Source organism: Trachypithecus francoisi, unplaced genomic scaffold (genome assembly GCF_009764315.1).
Source record: "Trachypithecus francoisi isolate TF-2019V2 unplaced genomic scaffold, Tfra_2.0 Lachesis_group13, whole genome shotgun sequence".
NCBI classification, from domain to species: domain Eukaryota; kingdom Metazoa; phylum Chordata; class Mammalia; order Primates; family Cercopithecidae; genus Trachypithecus; species Trachypithecus francoisi.
In genome coordinates this window covers 58,835,060-58,849,744 of record NW_022681458.1, presented here as the reverse complement: position 1 = coordinate 58,849,744, position 14,685 = coordinate 58,835,060, and the positions used below count along the sequence as shown (strand labels likewise).

Sequence of the window (14,685 nt, the reverse complement as noted above, 5' to 3'; positions counted from 1 at the left end):
CATGTTTCTTAGACATCACTGCTTCTTAAAGTAGAAATATAAAAATCAAAAGGTAAAAAACAAACTCAGAATATATTACAAGAAGTTCTTGAGTTATTTTTCCCAAAGCACTCAATATTGGGCATAGGTATTTACCTAATTTCTCTCTCCCTCTCTAGCTAGTTAGGTACTTTCTTTCTCTTTCTTTTCTTCCCTTCCTTCCCTTCCTTCCCTTCCTTCCCTTCCTTCCTTCCTTCCTTCCTTTCTCTCTCTCTCTTTTCTTTTCTTTTCTTTTCTTTTCTTTTCTTTTCTTTTTTTCTTTTCCTTCCTTCCTTCCTTCCTTCCTTCTTTCCTTCTCTTTCGTTCGTTCATTCCCCTTTTTTGTTTTTTTATTGAGACGGGGTCTTACTCTGTCGCCCAGGCTGGAGTGCAGTGGTGCAATCTCCTCTCACTGCAACCTCTGCCTCCTGGGTTCAAGCAATTCTTCTGCCTCAGCCTCCCGAGTAGCGGGGACTATAGGCGCCCACCACCACGCCAGATTGTTTTTGTATTTTTAGTAGAGGCAGGGTTTCACTGTGTTAGCCAGGATGGTCTCGATCTCCTGACCTCATGATCCACCCACCTCGGCCTCCCAAAGTGCTGGGATTACAGGCGTGAGCCACCGCACCTGGCCTTGTTTCCTTTTTTGCTTGGATTTTTCTTTTTCTTCAGGAATGTTTCCCCCTCTGTGTCCCCAGGCAGCTACATCACCCTAGAGAGGCCAAAATGGTCACAGCCCTCTGGAATGCTCACTGGCAGACAGAAAAAGCACCCGCTGGATGCTGAGTGAGTCTGCAAAAAAAATAAATATTTTAACGTGTAAATTCCCAAGAGACTAGCTACTTTCAGTGATAACTTGCAGAGATCACAAAGGCATATATTCTGATAAAGTTAATTTGCTTGAATATTTTTACCTTTTTCTTTTTTTTTTTTCTTTTTTTTATGAGGCGGAGTCTCGCTCTGTCGCCCCGGGCTGGAGTGCAGTGGCCGGATCTCAGCTCACTGCAAGCTCCGCCTCCTGGGTTTACGCCATTCTCCTGCCTCAGCCTCCCGAGTAGCTGGGACTACAGGCGCCCGCCACTTCGCCCAGCTAGTTTTTGTATTTTTAGTAGAGACGGGGTTTCACCGTGTTAGCCAGGATGGTCTCGATCTCCTGACCTCGTGATCCGCCCGTCTCGGCCTCCCAAAGTGCTGGGATTACAGGCTTGAGCCACCGCGCCCGGCCTACCTTTTTCTTTACATTTTATAATGGATGTTTTCAAATTTTCAAACGAAAAATGAAAGGATAGTAAAATGAAGACCCTTCCCATGTACCCATCACCCAGCTTCAATACTTATCAACATATGGCTAATTCTGTTTGGTTTACGACCCTCCTTCCCCCATCGTTTTAAATCAAATGCAAAACATCGTAATAACAACTCTTTTGAATAATTGAACTCGTCAATAGGAAACCTTTTTTCCTCCACAATTTGGAGTTTTTTTCTATTTTCCCTGGAAACTTCAAAGGCTTCATTGTGTATAGGGTGCAATGCGGGGTACTAAATTCAGTAGCGTGTAAGTAACAATAACTGGAATAATAATAATAATAATAATGCTTTCTCCATCATGCAAGTGATTAAATACACCAATAATTTAGCCACATTTAGCTTTGAAGCTACATGCCATCATTCATCTATTTCTTGTGTGAAAAGCAATCTTTTCTCATGCACCAGAGTTAATTTTTTCAAGACTAACTACTGCAAATATATTTAAGCCTATCTTTAAAGTAAGCCATGTACTTTGACTTGTATTATAGAATCACAAGAATAAAATAAATAAAATAAACAAAATAAATGTTTTCTGCTTTTTTAAGACAGCAATTTTAATACATCTGATTAGTAAACAAACACCTTATAATAGCTAAAGAGTACACAAAAAGTACAACTATCAAACAACTAGTCATCTTTTACGAACTTTTCATTAAAAATAGCCATGTATGGGCTGGGTGTGTTGGCTCACACCTGTAATCCCAGAGCTTTGGGAGGCTGAGGTGGGCAGATCACTTGAGGCCAGGAGTTCGAGACCATCCTGGCCAACATGATGAAGCCCTGCCCTGTCAGTAATAAAAATACGAAAATTAGCCACGTGTGGTGGCACACGCCTGTAATCCCAGCTACTCAGGAGCTCGGGAAGCTGAGATGGGAGAATCGCTTGAACCTGGGAGGCAGAAGTTTCAGTGAGCCAAGATTGCACCTCTGCACTCCAGCCTGGGTGACAGAGTGAGACTCTGCCTAAAAAAAAAAAAAAAAAAAAAAAAAAGTCATGTATGATTTATCAGTATATGCTGCCATTTTCAAACTTAAACATCATTAGTTTTAGAGATAAAATCACAAAATACAAAACCTAGGTCAGCAAAAAAGCTGATTATATAACCTTTATTTGCTTTCATTTTAGTACTCTTATCACACTGCCTTCTAGAACTTCAGTACTGAATAACTAGTGAAATTTTCCCCCTAAATTTGTCCATCTAATATGGCATATTTTCAAATGAAATATTATTTATCAATGTATTAATAATTAGATCCAAGCCTTTAAAAATAAATATAAAGTTTTAAAATCTTAATCTTTTAAATCTGTCTTGGGAAGTAAAAGATTTTTAATGTAGAATGAGAGACCCCTCAGAAGTCAGAAAAAATATCTTTTCACTCTACGTAGCCTCATCTAGATTAATTAATATGTCTTTAAATAACCATTGTTTGAAAAAAGCTAGTGTTTCACCTTTATGTATAGCTCTAGTGCTTCTAGCATTTAACTATTCATCATTATAAAATATCTACATAAATACTTTCAGGAAAATATACAGTTTTTAAAGGAATATTTCCAGTAAAAAAAGTTACAGGGGACTCCTGACTCAATTGAAAAAGAAAGGATTGAAGATTAAAATAGAGACATGTCATATTGCATTGGACCAGTTGATTATCCTAAAGAATACTGACACCACAATAAATTTTGAAGGAAAGTGCTATAGCTTTCTAATTCATCAATTAAAAATCCAGAAATAGGGATGCTTTCCTTAATCAACTGGATCAGTTGATGTTTAATCCAAACATTTTCTCAGCTTCTTGGATATTATTCTGTTGTTGTCTCTACCAGTACATAAGACAGTGCATTCAATAACTTTATTACACACCGTATCCTTTTTAGTTGACATAAAAGTACTTCTTTTAAACTTCAAGATACATTCCCTATTATTTTGAATATCCTAGGATTTTATTTAGTTCACATTATCCATATTATTCCTGATTCGTTAAAACAATTTGATCATATTTCTTCCCAGCTTTTTACTATTTTAAATTAAGTCATATATGCTTTGTATAAATAAGTATTATTAATAATTAATAGCATTTTAAAGGAGGAGGATAGATTCCTAGAAGAAGGTAGGGAGGTCAACATTATCTGAAAATGACACTCTGGAAGTGAATTTTCCGTCATGGACAGTCTAGCACTTTCCAGACACAACCTCCAGCTGCCTCTAGTTATACGCCATCATATCTTTTCAAGCTCTTTAATTTGGCAGCTCTTCTACCACCCTATTGAAGTCGTTCTATGAAAAATCATCAGCTGATCTCATTGTATCATGTTAATTTAACTTGTCTTCATTCTCTGTATTCTGACTTCTCTGTAACTTTTTACAACATTGAACAACTTTTCTTTTTCTTTTTTTTTTGAAATTCTATTTACCTTTGAATACATGGTCCAGGCTTTCACTGGTTTCTATAACTTCTCTTTATTTATTTATTTTTTTCATGTTTTGTTTATTTTCAAAACTCCAAATTTTGTTCCCTAAACCATCGTCCCTTCCTGGGCTTTCTGTAAACTGGTTCCTTTGAGAAGTTCATATCTTCTCATTCAGCCATCACCTTTATGTGAATGACCTCAACTCAACTCAGATATCCTGGTTTCATCACTCATTCATCCGTCCATGAAATATTTATTGAATGCTTACAATATGGCAAGCACTAAATAGATAAGCTGGGCTCCTCAGCACCCTGGAAAAACACAGCTCATAGTCCTTTTAACAGTAGTGTCCAAATTTCCCTAGCTAGAAATTGTCAAGTCATTTTGTTGACCCTCTTTCTTTAATCCCTAAATAAATTTTTAAAAATAAGTTCTCATTCATTTTATTAAAAATTGGCTTTTGGTTGGGCATTGGTGACTCATGCCTGTAATCCCAGCATTTTGGAAGGCTGAGGCAGGAGGATCACTTGAGGCTAGGAGTTAGAGATTAGCAAGGGGAAACACTGTGAGACCTTGTCTCTGCAAAAAATTTTAAAAATTGTATTTTTTAAAAGTACTTTATAGGTCATCATTCTTATGGCTTCAACATGATTCAAGTTGTCAAATCCCTTGTATCTTCATTACTATCTTAGTTTCCTGATTGGTCCTCTGACTTATTTTCTTCAACTTGTATAATGTTTTTTATCATGTTATTCTTAATGTTTATAAAACACTATAAGCCCAAAAATCTCCACCTGGTTTTTGAAGCTTACACAATCTAGATCCACCATGCTGTGTAAATTTTATTCCCAACATACACCCTTCTTAAAGCTCAGATGTTTCCCCACAAACATGTAGTATTTTTAACTTCCATTATTTGCTAATACCTGTGACTTTTTCTTTCTGGGTTGATTTTTTTCCTCTTCCAAATGGAATTGTAAACACTTAAATGTCAGAATCTAGTTTTAATTGTTGAATTGTATCAATTCTAAAATGCACATTTCTTACATTATTAACTTCCTGAAAATGAGGGTGTATCTTTTAATCAATAATGTCTTAAACATTTTAATACAGTTCAATTGATAATATTTATTTATTTATGTTTTTCGTGGTACATAAAATAGTAGTGTCTCATAATCAATGGCATTTTAAATTCAATGAAATGCCTTTTTTTTTTTTTGTACCTTGATAGTCTTTAATGGAGTATTTAGCTCATTGCAGACACTCCAAAAAAGTTTGTTGGTTGATTGTATGGTTTTGAAGCATAAGTGGCTGTAATAAAGATAACCTGCATGTCTAGCATATACCTAATTTCAAAATTAAATTTTAAAATGATTTGTTTTTTGAAGTGAAGTAGAAAAATAATTAGATAATTATTGATGGCAGCAGTGGCCCATCTGGAGCAACAGCTGTGAAGATGCTGGCTGCAGGAGAGATAGGGGATGGTGGCTGGGGTTGTGTGTTCTGCGGAGCAGCATAAGCCAGGAACAGGTGTGAGACCTGCCCTCTACTGAGTTGGCAGGGCAGGAGCCCTGCACTCCCAGGCACAGTTGCAGCTGCACAGCTGTGGCTCTGAACCCAGAAAGGGTTCTTACAACCTCAGAAGTGCCTACTGTCTGGCCTCCCACTGTCTGGCCTCTGCCTGCTCCTGGTGCCCACTCTAGTGCAAGCCTGGGTGCTGTCACAATCCAGCCAGGTATGCACGTGTTCAGGCCAGTGTTGACATGCCAGCCCCCCGCCACCTCAGCTCTCTTGGGACTTTGGGCACTGACAATCATGGGAGGGCAGTTGGGGGTGCTGAGGGAAGCTTGGCGTGGGCCTGCAGGCACCACTGGGCACTAACAGCCTGGGCACTGTGGATAGCATGTTGATGGCGGGAGACAGACAGGTTCCTGTGTGGAAAGGGGCAGGTCCCCGGTGAAACTCCACCTTCAAGTCAGGGACCCCTTGAAGCATGAGGGCTGGGCTGTCAGTTTCAGGTAGAGTCTGCACCCTGCAGTGACAACTTATGATGCCCTTTCTGGTCCCACCCATGGCTGCCCATGGACCAATCAGCATGCACTTCCTCCCTTCTGAAGTTCATAAAAACCCCAGGACTCAGCCAGACTCTCAGAGACAGGATGACCTGTCTGCACACAGGAGCTACCCACTCTGCGTCTCATCTCTGCGGAGGGCTGCAGATTCAATGGGACAACCTGGCTGCAGAAAGGAGTTACCCACTTCAGGTCTCCTGAGAGCTTAATGTTGCTCAATAAAGCACCTCTTCGCCTTGCTCACCCTTCAATTGTCCATGTACCTCATTCTTCCTGGACACAGGACAAGAACTCAGGACCCACCAAATGGTGGGACTGAAAGAGCTATAACACAAACAGGGATGAAACACTATGCGCCCCTGCCACTGCCTGCTCACCAAGTTGTGGGTGACAAGAAGGAGAGAAGATTTGCCGCCCTTTGGGGTATTCAGACCTAGGGGCTTCCCAAGCCAGGGCTGTGACACCCTCTTTGGGGCTCTGCAGTTTTTGGCATCTTCAAGCTTCTGGGCACCACTGCATTCCCTTCATCCTCAGGTGCCCACAGTGGGAACTGCTTGTGATGCATCTGATCCAGTTGCAGGCTTGCATGAAGCCAGAATCTGTGCTGGCATCTGGAGCTGACTACCCTGCTGCAGCAACCGATGTGCCTGACTGTGCACAGTGGCCTGACCCCCTGCTTGCTCACGGACGCATGCCTCACTGCTGTGTGCCTGGATCCAGTCTCTTCCGAGGCATGGGATCCAGTCTGGTAGTGCAAGCTGAGCACAGTCTGCCAGGTCAAGTGGGCAGAATGAGTCCAGCAGGCCAGAGAAAAACTTGGGCAAAGGCATCACCAGCCACAGAGGTTTACAGCTGGAAGAGCAACACCCTAAGGATCCTGTGACAGTATGTGGAGACTGCTTTTTAAAGATACCATATATCACAATGAATAGAATTCTACATTTCTGGATTTAGAAATGTAGAATTCTATTCATTGTGATGTATGGAATTTTTAAAAAGTAGAAATAGAGAGCATCCCATGCTCTATTTCACTGAGCTTGAAAAATATCTCACTGGTTTTGGGAAATGTGAGATTCTTAAATATTAGCACAAACATACAAGGAATTGATATTTGAAAGGAAATGCAGAAAGTCTCTGTATCTCGACTGGGCACGGTGGCTCATGCCTGTAATCTCAGCACTTTGGGAGGCTGAGGCAGGTGGATCACAAGGTCAAGAGTTCAAGACCAGCCTGGTCAGCGTGGTGAAATCCCGTCTCTACTAAAACTACAAAAAATTAGCCAGGCGTAGTGGTGTGTGCCTGTAGTCCCAGCTACTCAGGAGGCTGAGGCAGGAGAATCGCTTGAACCCAGAAGGCAGAGGCTGCAGTGAGCCGAGATCACACCATTGCACTCCAGCCTGAGCAACAGAGTGAGACTCCATCTCAAAAAAAAAAAAAAACAAAAGGAAGTTTCTATATCTCTGTTTGTATGACTATATATATTTGGCAGAGCTAGCTGAGGTTTTATTTTGGGAAAAAAAAAAAAGCTTTTGAATTGTTTTGTAGCTGGAGGCATGGGCAAGGGGAGTCCTCAGGTAGTAAACTCCCCCCTCCGCGGATGGGCTGAGGGCTAAGACTGAGGCTCAGGTGGGTCTCCCATTCCTGTGCTACCCTTCACAGCAGACTCCTTCACGTGCTCTGGTGCAGCCACAGGAGGGGCAGGCTGGGAGGGGCTGCCGTGGCTGTTCACTTGGACAGGACGTCAGAGGACTTGGACACCAGCTTCCCATCACAGATCTCCATCTTCTTCACAACCACGGCCCTGGTGAAGCTGGTGCAGCTGAAGGAGCTGGAGCCTGTGCCCGAGTCAAAGCTGGAGCCCAGGTCATAGCTGAGGTCGGGACTTGTGAGACCCCCATAGGCCGAGCTCAGACCACCTGCATAGCTGCTGGTGGTCTTTGTATGGATGCTCCTGTTCCGCATTCCAGACTCCAGCCGGCTCTCCTTGCCCTCCAGCAACTTCCGGTAGGTGGCGAGCTCGATGTCCAGGGCCAGCTTGACGTTCATCAGCTCCTGGTACTCACGCAGCTGCTGCACCATGTCCTGCTTGACCCGCTGCGGTGCGGCCTACAGCTGGGACAGCTTGGCGTTGGCATCCTTAATGGCCAACTCCCCGCACTGCTCGACATCTGCAATGGCGGCCTCCAGGGAAGCCCTCTGGCCTTTGAGACCCTCAGTCTCAGCCTGGAGCTGGCTGATGTTCCGGTTCATCTCGGAGATCTCAGCCTTCGTGATCTCATGCCTCAGGTCATCCAGCATCTGCAGCTCCTCATACTTGATCTGGTACCAGCTGCGGTTGGTGATCTCGTACTGCGCCTTGACCTCAGCGATGATGCTGTCCATGTCCAGGGAGCTGCTGTTGTCCATGGACAGCACCACAGACGTGTCTGAGATCTGGGACTGCAGCTCTGGGATATCCTCTTCATACAGTTACCTGAGGAAGTTGATTTCGTCAGTCAGCCCTTCCAGGCGAGACTCCAGCTCTACCTTGTTCATGTAAGCTTCATCCACATCCTTCTTGATGAGGACAAATTCATTCTCCGTCTCTCTACACTTATTGATCTCATCCTCATACTTGTTCTTGAAGTCCTCCACCGGCCCCTGAATGTTGCCAAGTTCTGCCTCCAGCTTCAGCTTCTCCTGGCCCACAGTCTCCAGCTGCTGCCTAAGGTTGTTGATGTAGCTCTGGAACATGTTATCCATGTTGCTCTGAGCTGTCTTCTGCTGCTGCAGGAGGCTCCACTTGGTCTCCGGCATCTTGCTCTGCTACTCCAGGAACCGTACCTTATCTATGAAGGAGGCAAACTTGTTGTTGAGGGTCTTGATCTGTTCCTTCTTCTGGGTGTGCACTGCCTGGATGCTGGGGTCCACCTCCAGGTTAAGGGGGCTTAGCAGGCTCTGGTTGACAGTGACAGTGGTGATGCCTCCCATGCCACCGGCCCCACCATAGCCTCTGCCCAGGCCACCCCTGAAGCTGCTGCTGCCCACTCAGGAGAAGCTTGAGGAGCTGATGCAGGCACCAGGCCCACTCGTGTAGGAATGGCTGCTGAAGGCCAGGGGACCAGAGGTGGACACCTTGTAGGACTTCTGGGTCACCCTGATGGACATGGTGGAGGCAGGAGTGGAGGCAGGCGGGCTGAACCAGGTGGAGTTTCCAGAAGGAGTGGAGAAGCTGCTTCTTGATTGACTTCTTATATTATCAATATAATATAAATAACTAAAGCTGGATTTGGTGGCTCACGCCTGTAATACCAGCACTTTGGGAGGCTGAGGCGGGTGGGTCACTTGAGGCCAGGAGTTGGAGACCAGCCTGACCAACATGGTGAAACCCCATCTCTACTAAAAATACAAAAAATTAGCCGGGCATGGTGGCGCTTGCCTGTAGTCCCAGCTACTTGGGAGGCTGAGGTGGGAGAATCACTTGAACCTGGGAGGTGGAGGTTGCAGTGGGCCAAGACTGCGCCACTATACTCCAGCCTGTGCGCCAGACTCCATCTCTCTCTCTCTCTCTCTCTTTCTCTCTCTCTCTCTCACTCTATATATACACACACACATATACATATACAAAACCACACATATATAACCAAAAAATGTTGTGCAATCAAAATACTCTAATAACAAATTTATACATAAGGAATTATATTCATGAAGAAAATTTACATTCAAACTTGTTTTAATTGAAATTTTTAAAAAGTCTTCTAAAGGATCACACAGGAAGCAGGTGCCATAATATGAGAGGAATTTTGTGGGTTTTGTTTTGTTTTGTTTTGAGACAGGGTCTCTCTCTTTGTCACCCAGGCTGTAGTACAGTGGTGTGATTTTGGCTCACTGCAGTCTCGACCTCTTGGGCTCCAGCAATCCTCCTACCTTAGCCCCCTAAATAGCTAGTACTATAGGTACATGCCATCAGGCCCAACTACTTCTTTTATATTTTTTGTAGAGACTGGGTTTCACCATGTTGTCCAGGCTGGTCTGCAACTCCTGAGCTCAAGTGATCTGCCTGACTCAGCCTCCCAAAGTGCTGGGATTACAGGGGTGAGCCAACATGCTTGGCTGAATTTTGTTTTTCTCTATATTCATTTCAGGCTGTGTCTGCATGTTCTTAGTGAAGTGCAGAATTGAGATTACTAACTCAGGCTAGAAATTGTAATGCAAAGGGGAGGATTTTTGATTATTTATAAATGATTTTTACCCATATAAGTCACATCCGAATTAATGAGGATTACATATTCCCATGGCAGATTTTATTACGTAACATGTCAGAGCATGTAATGTAGTGGGATAAAAGTGGATCTTACAATTCAACAGACCAGTGGCCAAGTGTGGTGTCTCATGCCTGTAATCCCAGCACTTTGGGAGGCCAAGGCGGGTGGATCACCTGAGGTCGGGAGTTCGAGACCAGCCTGACCAACATGGAGAAACCCTGTCTCTACAAAAAAAAAAAAAAAAATTAGCCAGGTATGGTGTCACTTGCCTGTAATTCCAGCTACTCAGGAGACAGAGACAGGAGAATCGCTTGAAGTCAAGAGGTGGAGGTTGCAGTGAGCTGAGATCAAGCCACTGTACTACAGCCTGGGTGACAGAGCAAGACTCAGTCTCAAAAAAATTTTTTTAAATTAAAGAATTCAACAGACCTGAGACTAAGTATACAAGATCCACTGCTTACTACTTCATTGCGATTTAGCCACTTTATCTAAAAGTGGGATTTTGTGAGGATTAGAGGTAATGCTCAGAAAATGCCTAGCATAGCACTTCACATAGACACTCTAAATCTGTTAGGAGAGAAGAATTATATGGAGAACACAGGAACATATTCTAGGATGTATTCACTTCACACTTTTCCCTTTTCCTCAGATCCAAGGCCCTTTAGCCCTTGTAAGGATGTGCCCTTTCTTGCAGGACAATCTCTTACTATTCATGTGTCAGCATAGGCAATGCCTTCTCCAGGGGTGGAATGCTGCCCTCTCCCTCTAGCCTGGGTCTAATAACACTTTGCCTCTTATTTCTTTCCTGCCAGCACTGTAAGCTAGCTTTGTGTAAAGGATTTTTGCCCTTAAGGGACTTTTTGGAAAGCCATACAGTGCAGTGGAACAAGCATTATATATTGAGTCAAGGGACCTAGGATTATAAGGGATGTGAACTTGGGCAAATCAGTTTACTTTTCTGCAACTTGGTTCTTCTGCAAAATGTTGATATGAGTTGGGTAGCATCTAGGTGTCAGGATATTAACAACCAATGTTACTGCAATGTTAATATTCTAGTATTACCAGCAGGGACTGCAGCTATCAATATATAACCAACAACTCTACCCATCCTCTACAGAATGATGTGGTGTATAGAATATGGGCTCATGAGTAAGATAGAACTGTGTTCAACCTTGTTACTCAGATCTGTTACCTAACAGATCTGAACTGTGTGACCAAAGGCTGTGTCCTTAGGTTCCAAGTTAAATGTCCTTCTTTATAAAAAGAGAATGGATACCTATTTTATTAGGTTATCATAGGGATTGAATCAGATACTGTTTTTATATTCCTGGGACATAGATCTGTTCTTGTTGAAGGCGTCTTTAAATCCATTAGAGTGCACAGTCTTCATCTTACCCAACACTATCAACAGCATATGAAACAGCTGATCACACTCTGTACTTTAATACATTTTCTTTACTTGTACTCTCAGAACTCTCTCTCTTTCTCATTCATTTTCATTCAACTCCCTAACCTCTCCTTATTAGTCACTTTGGTATACATGAGGCTTCTCTATCAACCCTCACTACCAGGCCATCTCATTCAGCTCCATGGCTTTATATAGCATCTTTAAGCTGATTACTCCAGAAGTTGCATTTCCAGCAGATACCTCTCTTATGAAGTCTAGATTCATATGTATAGCTGCCCACTTGATGTCTCCATTTGGCTGACTAATTGACATCTCCATTTGGTTGACTAATAGGAGTATTAAACTCAACAAGTCACAAACTTCTCATATTCACATCACCTCTTTCTTGCTAACTGGCAAATCTATTCTTCAGTTGCTTAGGCTAAGAACTTTGGAATTATCCGAATCACTCCACATCAATCTACTAACAGATTCTCTTGGCATGATTCTCATGTGTCCCTAGAATCTGACTACTTCTTACCTTCCTTCTGTTGCCATTCTAGCCCAAGCAACTGTCATCTTCCATCTGGACCTCTGTAGTAGTCTCCTAACAACAAGCAGGAAAGGGAGCTCCCTTTCCTTATAGTAGCCAGGAAGACCCTTCTATGAGCATAAGCAATGTCATGTCACTTGTCATAGATTAAGTTTCCTGGAAGCTGACTCAGGTAGAGTTTAGCATGTAAGACTTTTCAAAGAGTGCCCTTGGGATCAACACTTGTAGAAGGGAAGAAGAAAGCAGAATTGGGCAGACACAGAAGTTAAGTGGCTATACAGATCCAATGACAGGGTTAGCCAACCACATGTTAGCTTTTCAGAGCTAGAATGGCTCCTCAGAATTGTTCCAAACTGGGCTAACACACAGATCTTTATGCCCCCTCATCAATCAGCCACAGATGTGGTCTATTCCATAAGGGACACAACCTCAGCAAAGCAGCCCTCTGCAGCTGCAGCAGTCCCTGAAGGGATTGTTACCAGTCAGCCAATAGTACACCCAGTAGTGGAGACAATAGGTATTCATTGAAGAAGGATCTGGGTAGCACAACACAGGATCCATCATATGACTCCTTTCCCTAGTTCCTTCCTGTGGCTTCCCATCACTCAGAATACAAGCCAAAGTTCTTATCATTTCTCTCTGTCCACATCTCCTCCAATTCTTTCCCTTAATTCACTCCCTTAAAGCCAAGTTAGCTACCCAGGTGTTTCTTGAACCTCTCCATCTCCTACTAGTGCACTCCTGTTTCAGCACTTGGCATAGACATTCCAAATCTGTCAGAAGATTTAGACACTTGGTTATGAAGCTATTCCCCCATATATCTACAGGGCTGGCTTCTGCACTTTATTCAAGTCTCTGTTCAATTTTCACTGAATCAGAAGTGCTTTCTCTTACCACCCTAAAGCAAATAACACACTGCCCTCTCACTCCGTTCCCTTATTTTCCTTGATTTTTTTTTAGCATTTAAATTGTGACCCAACATCGTTATATGTATATTTGTTTCTTGCTCCCTCCACTTGGATGTAAGATCCATGAAATAAGGGACTTTGTTTTTATTCACTGCTATATTTCCAATGACTGTCACAGTGCCAGGCACATAGTTGATGCTCAATAAATATTCGTTAATTGTAATTATTTTGGAAGCAGGGCAGTATTCTACAGTAAATAAGAATTAAGGCACTGGATGGAAACAAACATAGGTTTTATTTATGATTCTAAACTTATGAGCTGTGAAATGTAGACTATGTGATATGCTTTCTCTGTGCCTGAGTTTTTCCCAGTTGTAAAATGAAGATGATTATAATAGTATGTACATAATAGGTTAGGGGTGAGGTCAAATAGGATAATGCATGTAAAGCATTGTTAAACAGCTAAGTGATAATACTAAGAATCTAAAATTGCTTATAAGCACAGTGCCTAGCATGCAGTAAATGCTTAATAGTACTTATTTTTTTGATCATTATTATGATAAATATATGGATTGATTTATGGTTAGAGTTGTTTTTTGACGAGTCTGTGATTGTTGTTTTAAAAATGCAAATAGTTTCTTCAGTTTTTCATTTTAGGATGTCCTGCAGATAGCCTGAGCTTATATATATATATATTTTTTTCCTTTTTCTTTTTTTGAGACAGGGTCTTACTCTGTTGCCCAGGCTGGAGTACAGTGGCATGATCATGGCTCACTGCAGCCTCAAACTCCTTAGCTCAGGTGCTCCTCCCAGCTCAGCCTCCCAGGTAGCTGAGACTACAGGCACGTGCCACCAAACATGGCTAATTTTTTTGTATTTTTTTAGTGGAGTTGAGGTTTCATCATGTTGCCCAGGCTGATCTCGAACTCCTGGGCTCAAGCAATCCACTCATTTTGGCCTCCCAAAGTGCTGGGATTACAGACATGAGCCACTGTACCAGGCCTGTTCTCTTTCCGAGAGGGAGAAATTTGGTTTATATCTCAGTCTGCTGAGGCTGCTCTAACAAAATGCCATAAACTATGTTGCTTAAACAACCAAAATAAATTTTCTTACAGTTCTGGAGGCTGAGAAGTCCAAGATCAAGGTGCTGGCTTATTCAGTTCCTGGTGAGAGCTCTCTTTTTGGCTTGTAGACAGCCAGCTTCTTCTTATGTCCTCATACTGTCTTTCCTTGGTCCATACAGGGGAGCTGGAAGATCTCTTTCAGTTCTCCTGAAGCCACTAAACCCATCATGAGGACTCTACCCTAGGGTCTTAGTCTAATTCTAAATTACATCCTAAAAGTCCCATTTAAATACCATCACCTTGAGGTTTAAAGCTTTAACATATGCATTTTGAAGGGACAGAAATAGTCAATCCATAACTGTTGAATTTTACATCAGAAAGTTTCAATAACAACACACATTTTTTTTTTTTTTTTTTTTTTTTTTTTTTTTTTTTTTTTTTTTTGAGACGGAGTCTCGCTCTGTCGCCCGGGCTGGAGTGCAGTGGCCGGATCTCAGCTCACTGCAAGCTCCGCCTCCCGGGTTTTACCGCCATTCTCCTGCCTCAGCCTCCGAGTAGCTGGGACTACCGGCGCCCGCCACCTCGCCCGGCTAGTTTTTTGTATTTTTTTGGTAGAGACGGGGTTTCACAGTGTTAGCCAGGATGGTCTCGATCTCCTGACCTCGTGATCCGCCCGCCTCGGCCTCCCAAAGTGCTGGGATTACAGGCTTGAGCCACCGCG

General features: G+C 42.7%; 1 non-coding gene and 1 pseudogene across 1 annotated transcript; both read right to left on the bottom strand.

Moving 5' to 3' along the window:
* Positions 1 to 702: 702 nt before the first annotated feature.
* Positions 703 to 814, bottom strand: LOC117095519. Its single transcript, XR_004442052.1, has one exon. It is a non-coding gene; the product is annotated as a small nucleolar RNA SNORA77 (small nucleolar RNA).
* Positions 815 to 7,533: 6,719 nt separating this feature from the next.
* Positions 7,534 to 8,986, bottom strand: LOC117095363 (annotated as a pseudogene).
* Positions 8,987 to 14,685: the final 5,699 nt, after the last annotated feature.